At 37.3% G+C, this 10,227-nt stretch overlaps 2 long non-coding RNA genes across 9 annotated transcripts; one reads left to right on the plus strand and one right to left on the minus strand.

The window, feature by feature from the left end:
• Positions 1 to 3,936: 3,936 nt before the first annotated feature.
• On the plus strand, positions 3,937 to 5,345 carry LOC121630321. Its single transcript, XR_006008511.1, has 2 exons — positions 3,937 to 4,107; positions 4,377 to 5,345. It is a non-coding gene; the product is annotated as an uncharacterized LOC121630321 (long non-coding RNA).
• On the minus strand, positions 4,902 to 10,126 carry LOC121630319. Of its 8 annotated transcripts, XR_006008510.1 has the most exons (7): positions 9,989 to 10,126; positions 9,096 to 9,181; positions 8,004 to 8,526; positions 6,914 to 7,903; positions 6,545 to 6,636; positions 5,879 to 6,272; positions 4,902 to 5,041 (listed from the first exon to the last, which is right to left on the minus strand). It is a non-coding gene; the product is annotated as an uncharacterized LOC121630319 (long non-coding RNA). The 8 variants fall into 8 exon arrangements; XR_006008506.1 differs by having other exon boundaries at positions 5,879 to 7,903; positions 8,004 to 8,132; positions 8,394 to 8,526; XR_006008508.1 differs by having other exon boundaries at positions 5,879 to 7,428; positions 7,716 to 7,903.
• Between the last annotated feature and the right edge of the window lie 101 nt (positions 10,127 to 10,227).

The following is a 10,227-nucleotide window of genomic DNA, read 5'->3' on the forward strand; positions in this document are numbered from 1 at the left end:
TACAAGAATTGTTTTTTGTTTTTTTTTAACATGTAGATATTTGTTACAAGCAGAAACAATACAACTGCAAAAAAGATTACATAGATGGATTATAGAGTAATGCCTATTGTAGTGGGGGATACACACACTACAAGTCCTCAATTAATTTTCATTTCATTACAGTAGAGTCTGTTTTGACCTACGTAAGTTAGAAAATTGATTAATGGAGGACTGCTCAGTTTTAGTCTACATTAAATATGCTGTGCAAACTGGATCTATCTATCTTATCTTATCTTATCTTATCTTATCTTATCTTATCTTATCTTATCTTATCTTATCTTATCTTATCTTATCTTATCTTATCTTATCTTATCTTATCTTATCTTAGTAGATATATAGGAGGAGCAGTTTTTCTGATGATTCTTAAAATTTAACAGAAATGTTCTTCTGGCATCCAAGAAGGATTGCCTACAAATTTTCTGTCTTTTCTCCAAATGAGCACAGAGATGTATTTCGAGCCATTCTGAAATCCAATAAACACATATGCCTGAAAGGATTTTCAAAACTTGATTGCAGGGCACATGAATGAGCACTTTTCCATGTCGAGAGATGTGAGGTCAGTAAAGGATTATGGTTACTACACACTTTGCGGCTGTGAGTATACTGTAAACATATTGAATGAATGTAGCATAATTTTGTCAATTATGACAGTAACCTGTATAGAGAACAACAACATGAGTCATCCACCCAACAAGACACCCACATGATGGTCTTTTTGACTTTTGTGCTACATATTTTTGTCTGGGCAAAACAATTCAGTAACCTGATTATTCTCTGGCACATGTGCATCTGCTTTGTCAATTCATATTAAAGAGCCCAAATTCTACAGGTTTAAGACTAATCAATAGGTTTACAGACAATGCTATAACCCCCCCCCCCAAAAAAAAACAAAGAACAAAAAACAAAACTCAGATGCCTTGATCTAACTCCTGTCCCTTTAATACAGGATTTAATATTTAACAAATCAGTTTGTCAAATTATTAATTAAAATTGCTATTTGCAATGTAGGACATCCTACATCCTACTGAAATGTACAAAAAGCTATATAATGAACTGATAAAGTTTAAAAATAAATAAATATTTAAATATTACCTTTTTAAAACAATAGTCTGTAAAACTTCTGCTAGAATCTTCCATTACTGATCATTTGATTTAAAATGAACACCTTTTAATCCTTCGTTCTCTAACAACTGTTCAATTATCAGAAAAAGATTAATTGAGAGGATTTGCACCAAAGCATAAGAAACCTGCATAATCTGAGATTATGTCAGTTTTATGAAGTGTATATGAAATATCTATCTGTTTTAGACATTTAACCTCTTCTGTGATGCTATGATGGGGGGGTCGTTCCACAGATCATCAAAGTAGGGATCAAACTTTTTTTTGTCCCCGATAATAATCTGTTTCATTTGAGATAAACTTTCTGATGATATCAAATTTCCGTGTGGACCGGTCACCAGTCTATCACAGTCAATGCTGTTCCTTGACTCAAAATGTACCCAACTGTAAAGGGTAACACAGCAGAAATGCTTCACCCAGGTTCAGTTGTATCAGCATTTTAAGCATATCTCCATAAAGATGCAGGTCCTGGATACCACATAAACTCATAGAAACCTAAAGGTAAATTTGAATCACTTAAATTATACCACTTTGTTATGTATTGAACTGCAGTCATTTAGGATTCACAAGATCTGTAGCTACAGTCTGCAAAGAAACACAAATTTAGAAATGAATGCAAGGAAAGCACTTCATTTGTTATTTAAAAAAAAGAGGTGAAACTAAACATTTTATCAGTACAGAATTACTTTTTCGGGGGAAATGTGACTGACCTCATTTAGCTTTCTTTTTTTTTATTCTTTTCTGGACTTGTTTGTACACTGAGGTATTAGTAAAATTAATTCAGCACCACGCAGTGCAAGCTGTTAAAACAATAGTGCCTTTCAAGCATACTTTAAAAACTTGAGTGAATGCAACAACCAAAGTCCAAGCATTTGATTTGTGGGGAACAAGCCAAAGAGCTGACAACACAAAACTCACATCAGTGCAGTGGAAATTTGTCTTGATATTCCTTTTTCCTCAATCTCCATTCAGTCTGAATCCAACCCCTTTCTTAAATGATCTTGTTCTCATCCTCACACTGTAAATCAAATTGATTTGATTATGGATTTAAACACTTCTAAGATTTCAGGGTTTAAAGTCTCTTTCTGTGTCTTTTTCTATCCATATAACCAGGCCTTGTGGACTGAAGAGACTCTCAAATCCTTTGTCACATGCACAGTGATACTGCTGCAGGGAAAGACGTACAGAAACACACAGCAAACTGGAGATAATGAGGGAAAAGGCTGAGCTTGTTTGAGAAGACTGACTGGACAGCAGAGCAGAGGATCAGCAGGCATGTCCAAAATAAATGGCAGGGTGGAGTGGCCTTTTGGCATGCTTGACAAACACTGGCATGGTTTGCAAAGCCCATAAAACATTTGCCCGTGACAGTGTTTGGCTTTTTTTTTTCTTTTTTTTTTTGCTGCACTGTAGGCCTTGCATGTGTGTGACATGATAAACGGAGAGCAGGAGTGAGCGCTCAGTTGTCTGACCCTGTGATTTGAATGATCAGACTGAGCTGAGTTGTCTCTGGACACTGTGAGTGAGTGTATATCTTTTTTTTTTTTTACTCTTTCTTTCACTTTGGTCTTTCTTTGGTTACATAACAATTGAGGCTGAAATAAGCCTAATCCAAAAAACAGGCTTCTCTGCAGCTTTTCTACAGCTTGCAGTTATAATCAATTTCCCCAAAATAACTACATGAACAAGACCAGCTGATTTGTGATTGACTAACAGGGGAAGGTCGTTTGTTGTGAAGAGAATGTATTGATTGATGCTTTTTTCTCATACAGTCACAGTATACATGCAGCAGGAAAAGAATGACATTTAAAATCGGGTTTGACCGGAAAAATAACGGAAAAGTCTGCATTAGGAAACGATTACAAGAAGTTCTTTGTGGCAACAGGTTAATCAGCAGTACGGTCTTTACAGATGACGGCAGGATGAGAGTTCTTGTCTAGACAGGCCAAAGATAAATATGGGTCTGTGCAAAGACTGAAAGTTTCTCTATGTTTTTCAGCAACCTTGGATGTAAGTTATGACCTAGTCTTAAAGACTGAGTGAAACTCTTTGCTGTGAAAGAGAACATCTGGACATGTAATATAATATTATATTATACAAAATTATATGCTGGAAGAGTATTTTGACTGGTGAAAAATGCATTTTGTACTTCATAATTGTTCTGACTGAACAGTAAACTAATTTGTAGGTAAAGACTTTTCAGTACAGTGCAGCCAATCATCTTATTGTTGCTTCTTAAGATAAAAAAAACAGCAATATATTCAGTAAAACATGTAAAAATGCATACTTATTCATTTAAATCTTATAATTATATAACTTGTTTATGGGAAGTAACACAAAATCCAGTGATATAGTAAGATAATGCAATAACTTAATTCAAACTGTGGACCTTATTGTTTTAATTTTGAGTTAGGACTGACAGAGTGCTGAATTTTGCATTTTATTACATTGTATTACAGCCTAATTCTTTCTTTACCTCATAATAGTAACAGAGCGCAAAAATTATAATGTTAAGTTTGTTTTATCTTAATAAAAACGGCACAAACTGATTATGCTTTAATTGTATCCTCATAAAAAAGTTAACATACTACATTTATATTACATCTTAATTAGAGTGTTAAATTGAGTGTTTTCCCTCCTTTTCCATTTTTATTGATGTTAGACAACAGTCTTTTGTCCTCTGTGATGGGTGGGGGGTGTAAGGTAGAACCTTTTTCTGATCAAGCGGAGGGATATAATAACATCCAGGCTTTATGAATAACGTCTCAGCAGCATTAGTAATAACCAGAGTGCTGTAATGAGAGTGGCGACACTCTTTGAAATCGCCGACAGGAGGTCACGTGGTTCATGGAGCTCTGAATAGTTCAATACAGCACAGCGTTCTTCGTTGGGTTCAGCGGATTCTGGCGGGAGGCAACGCGGACATTACAATTTTATTCGTCATTTTCGGTAAATATTTACTGATTATGTTTAGTGATTACGTTATTAATCCGTATTTTATCCAAAGCTTACTTTTGGAAGGAGCAGAGACACATTTATCACAAATTGTAGATCTAGGAGGGAAGATCTGTATTACGAATAGCCTTCATTTAAAGATACTTAGTGATGAATAAAAAACCTGAGCTCATGTACGGTGAGCTACTAATCAATAAAAATCTAAATCAGTTTAAATGTGCATGTAATGAATTGATATGTCTGTTTTTTTTTGTTTATGCTAGCATGGGGATGCTAAATCTCATCCTCTTACACAGCGTGGAAGAGATTACATGTTCTGCTTCTTCTTACCTTCACATCAACGTCCTTCAACAAAGCCTCAATCAAAACTGTGGAAGATCTCATTCAGTTTGTTTTCTCTGCCTGGTATCAGGTGGAAAATGTACTCATGGCAATGTTAAATGAATAATTTCAAGCAGGTTTGAAGGATAAAATGTAGCTGTAGATGCTAACTGGTGTCTTTAGATGAATTATTTCCTATAACAAACATTACTATTCTATTATCATATCTGATCATATTTTCCTGTCATATGAGCTTAATACATGCATCTGTATCCATGTATATTGTATTTCTAACCAGAAAACTACCGTAAAATGGCACTGATCTGACTCCACTAAATGTTAATTCACTGACCCTTTTATAATATTAGCTAACAAGTATCCATGTTCAAAAACAGCTTTTTAACAAAATATTTTTATTAAACAATGTTATTATTGAAAGTGTAATAAATGCAGAAATAAAGAAGTACTTTTACTAATACTTGTAATGTTTAATAGTTGAATCTGCAACAATTAATTGTTTAAAGGTTCATTCAATGAGGGTTCATCCTTCTCAACTTGGCAGTTGCTTCATTTGGTAGTGACCATCTCTTCGAAACATCAGTGGACTCTGGTAACAAAAAATACAGAAATAATTCATCATCAAAAGCTCCAAAGTCAGACTGAAAAACTGGTGGTGTGTTCCTTTCATTTCACTTTTCATTTATTCATCCATATCAATTTTCTGTACCATACAGAATTACATAAAAAATACAATAAAGCCCTAACATGGATGAAAGGAGCATGTAGAAGATGTCATATATTACATGCCCTCTACAAAAAACAGCTTGAATAGATGACCAGTAGCAATCTTTTCCACAGTCCATGTCCAAATTACAAACATTGTTAATTCTGAAATAAAACTCTTAAAAAGGTATTGTTTAACTGATATATTGTGGATCATTTTAACATCACTTCTAAGAATTTCCATAATCTCACTCCTGAGACCATAAATCCCCTGTCTTTGCTTCTGTTTTTATCATCTGTTATCATGATAAATTTATTAAAAAATGTGCTTTGGTACTAAGATTGTTCATAACTTTCCACATGGTCAATATAATTCAAAGTTTAACAAATTCTTGAAATTTAACTATGTTCAACTTAACAAAAAAGAAATATGTCATCGGAAGAAAATTAAATAAACTCAAAGGGAACCTTAAAAACACTCAGGCTAAAATTTAATAAGTGATCTTGATAACAATGTAATACCCAAATACCCAGGATTGCCAATTTTTTTTCAAGTGACTGCTGCAGTTCCATTTCCATAAATAAAGGTTCTCAAAATCATTGCTTTAATTTACATTACAATAAATCTTCCAAATGTGAGAGAGTTTATTATCTTTACACTGTATTCATATCACAAATTAATTATACATATTAAAACCTCTTTATAGGTTGATTCTCTTACCATGGTAGGCTGTGCTGCATTTGGGTGCACCAGCCACTCTGAAAAAGGGACCAGAATGTATGGCTTCCCTAAAGACACAGAGAGAAGAAAAAAATGGCTAGTCCAAGTCAGTAGGAGCAATCTCTCCATCTCCAGAGATCATAATAACAGAAAACTGTGTGCGGTAAGTTTATACTGCACACACAAAGATTCTAAATCAGGGTTTAACATGTTGTTCTGTCATATGCTTCAATAAAAATGCAACATGTATGGAAATTAAACTAATGAGATACTCTGCAGGCACATTTTGAGGGAGATCAGTTTAACAGGACAAAGACGGGCAAAGTGAGACTGAAGCCTGATGCTGTTCCAACTCTTTTTGTCCACCGCCGAGCGCCAAGGAGAAGGAAGGGTCCTGCAATGAGAAGTACACCAGAACTTCCACTAAATGTTAATTCACTTAGAAGTGACCACACATATTATTCTACAGTTAACTTTGGTATGAGTCATAGTACTGTTGAGGAATATTTTTTTACATTTCTTAATTAATGACTAATCTTCTTACTAACAGTGGCATATTCATTTTAGATGTTGAGGAAGGGAGAACCAGAAATGAGGCAAGTGAGATAAGGGAAAGAGAGAGACAGAGAGAAGATGAAGTTGTGGACTCAGAAGAGAGGGACAAACCAGATACAAATGAGCCAGGATCCAGTGTGCAGGGGTCAACAGTGACAGGAACCAGTGAAAAATCATTTGAGGAGGAAATCAGCATCCAAAACCTGAGAGAAGAATCAGAGAGCCAGAAAGATCAGTTGAGAAAGTTACAGAGAGCATTTAGCAGACAAAAAAAGATGAATGCAGTCCTGCGCAAAAAAGTTGTCACTATGAAAAAAAAATTGGGTCAAATGTTTTCCAAGGATCAGATGAAGGCAATTGGCATGAAGAACAAAAAAGGTATTAGGTGGAGCAAAGACACTGTAAAAAAAGCCATAAAGCTCCGTTTTTCAGCCGGCTCAACGGGTTACAGGCAGCTACAAGATATGGATTACCCTTTACCTGATATCCGAACCTTGCAAAGAAGACTGGAACACATCAAACTGCAACCAGGTGTGCTAGAAGAGGTTTTTGAGATGCTTGAGCTGAAGGTAAACAGTCTTGGAGCTTTGGAGAAGGAATGTGTGCTGACTGTAGATGAGATGGCCATCACACCAGGTGTGGAGCTGCACCTTGGAACCGGGAAGCTTTTCGGGGATGTGACACTGCCTGGGCATACAGGAGCAGCAACACATGCATGTGTTTTCATGTTGGCAGGAAGCACACTGAGATGGAAGCAAGTAGTCGCTTACCATTTCAGTGGGAATTCCACCAATGGGGCAAGCTACAAGCCTGTCATCACCGAAATCATCGAGAGAGCAGCTTCCATAGGGCTTCATGTGGTAAATGTCACCACTGACATGGGCAGTCCTAATCGGGCTATGTGGAGGTCATTTGGAGTGGACCACAACCAAACATCCATCCCACACCCAGCGAGACCAGACAGGAGGCTGTACTTTATGCCAGATGTCCCACATCTGGTAAAAAATTTGAAGAGTGCACTAGTGCGTGGACAGACATTTAAAATTCCACCTGAGATAGTTGAAAAAGAGAGTCTCCCTCACAACGAAGTTTCCATTAGACCCTTGAAAGATCTGGTGGATTTTCAAGAAGGAACACCATTAAAAATTGCTCCAAATCTGTGTCAGAAAACCCTTCAACCCAGTCATTTTGAGAAAATGAAGGTGGGGCCTGCAATGAATGTTTTCAGCATGTCAGCGAGTGCAGGTCTGAAATACATGGTGGAGAAGGAGCAGCGACCTACCTCTAACCTGACAACAGCATGGTTTCTGGAGCAGGTCAACCACTGGTTCGATATCATGTCTTCCCGACACCCAGTAATGGCGCTGAGCAGGCACAAGATGGAACAGTACCACAAAGCCATCGAGTTTCTCCACAACATGATCCAACTCTTCCGTGGTCTAAAGATTGGTCCAACAGGTAGCTGGAAACCTGTGCAAACAGGATTTGTGATGGCAACATCTACAATTTTATCCATTCAGATGGACATGCTTGACCATGGTCACATGTTTGTGCTGACGAGCAGATTTACCCAAGACTGTCTTGAAAACTTGTTCAGCTGCATTAGGCAGAGGAATCCTGTCCCAACACCAGTGGAGTTCCACCAGGCTCTCAGATCAATATCAGTTGGGCAGTTTCTTGTGACAGTCAAATCAGGAAACTATCAGGAGGATGACAACAGTCTTTTGGCAGAGTTCCTGGACAACAAGGAGACAACTCCCAGACCTGGCCTGAGAGTGGACCAGCTGACTGGCCACAAAGATACTCCAGATCTCTCAAAGAGTGAAACCTGTACTCTCTACTATCTTGCAGGATACATTGTAAATAAAGTCATCAAACTTTGCGACATCTGTGATGTTTGCCAAAGTGCGATTGTGCAAAATGATGAAAGTCTGGAAGGAGAGCATGATGCATTACTGACATTGAAGGAATTCAAACCGGGTGTGCTCTGTCGTCCATCACACGAAGCCTTCAGTCTGGTCCAGAAAATTGAGAAGCTTTTCCGAACCAGGTCCAGTGCATCCTTCATGGAGCTTCCAAATGCCACAGATACTCTGGAGAGAGAAGCAAGGTCACTGGAAAGCATGCTTCCTTTGTGCCATGATGTGAAAAAAAAAATAACCAGCAGATTCATCAGGCTCAGATTGAGAATCGCAGCAAAACAGATCTCTGGTGAACGAAAAAAAGTTCTGTCCAATGATGGGCATCTTGGAAGCAAAAGCCAGACAAGAAACTTAAAGAAAAAACAGCAATGTCAATCAGCATCCAGGCCCACAACATACAAACCTCCACCAAACACCTTGCTCGTTGCCATGGAGGAGCTTGGTCTGAGCTTTGCAAACCCCTATCAACCCAGGGCAGCTTCAGCTTCGCTACAAATGCATGGTAAGTTTTGAAAAGTCTTAGTAATTTGGTCTCACTTAATTTAATGGTTACCATTTCAGTGGCAATTCCACCAATGAGGCAAGCTACAAGCCAATCATCATGGAAATCATTGAAAAAGCAGCTTCCGTTGGTTTTCATGTGGTAAATGTCACCCGATCATTTTGATTTCACTTTTATTTTTTGTCATCACAGCCTCTCCATCAGCCAACCAGCTCCAGCATTCCACCATTCCACTTACCAGCATCCTCATCACTCCATCACTGACAGGACCGTCAAGTTCCACGAGCCTGGTCTTCACTCAGATCACCTCTGAAGATCAGTCCCCTTGAAAACATGGACATGAAAGCAATGTCTGCATTACAAATTGTAGTATTTTCAAAATTGTTTTGCACGCATATTCTACAATCATTTATCATTGTTCATTCTTAGTTAACTGTTATCTTGTTTAATAGATTCAAACATCACATTGTGTGATGAAAATAAATGAATTCGCTTTTTTAAAAATGCAGTCAGACAGTTTACTGTTCTTTTGTTTAGATTAAAATCTAAAAAAATAACTGCATGGTGACACTAACTAAATGGGGATTTATTTTAATACGGTTTGAATTTTTACAATTGAGTTGTTAAGAGTTTTGATTAATTTGGAAAATGCAGAGAAGTGTTTAACAACATATTACTCTGCTGGTTCTGAGTAGATAACGTGTTAAAAAAGTTTATCTGTCAGTCTCCCGTAATTAATTGTAAATTTGATCCAACTAAATACTTAAAAACCACAATCAAGAGTACATTTTCTTCTTTTTAAAATACAATGTCCACATTTTTCTGCCGTCTGGGACAACGACTGTCATATGTTGTGCTCAGCTTAATAATATCAGTCTCGCAGAGCAAAAGTTAAACATGTTTAAAAAAAATCTTTATATTGAAAAGAATGCTTATAACAGCAAAATGTATTTGGATTAAAACAGGCTTGCTGACGATGTCTAGCGTGACATAAGTTTTGCTAGCATGAACTACTAACTGGCTAAATAATTATTTCACGCTACATTAAATAATAATGCTCGCTTAATATGCTACAGAACATTGATCTAATGCTTACAAAGTTCTAGAAATTTAGTAATTCTTGCCACTTACCGGCAAAAAAGCCTCCAAAAGACCGAAAATGAACTGCGTACAGTGCTGGAGCAACGGCCATTTTGAACTTTCTGCAGCTCCATGGACCACGTGACTTCCGCATTCCATTCTTTCTATAGAAGTCTACGGGAGTGTCGCCACTCTCATTACAGCACTCTGGTAATAACAAAAGCTCAACTCAAACTAGGGCCCACTTCAGGTTCCAACCAATGAGCGCTAAGCTCGGTCAGACCTCGGCC

Source organism: Melanotaenia boesemani, chromosome 19 (assembly GCF_017639745.1).
Source record: "Melanotaenia boesemani isolate fMelBoe1 chromosome 19, fMelBoe1.pri, whole genome shotgun sequence".
Lineage (NCBI taxonomy): Eukaryota > Metazoa > Chordata > Actinopteri > Atheriniformes > Melanotaeniidae > Melanotaenia > Melanotaenia boesemani.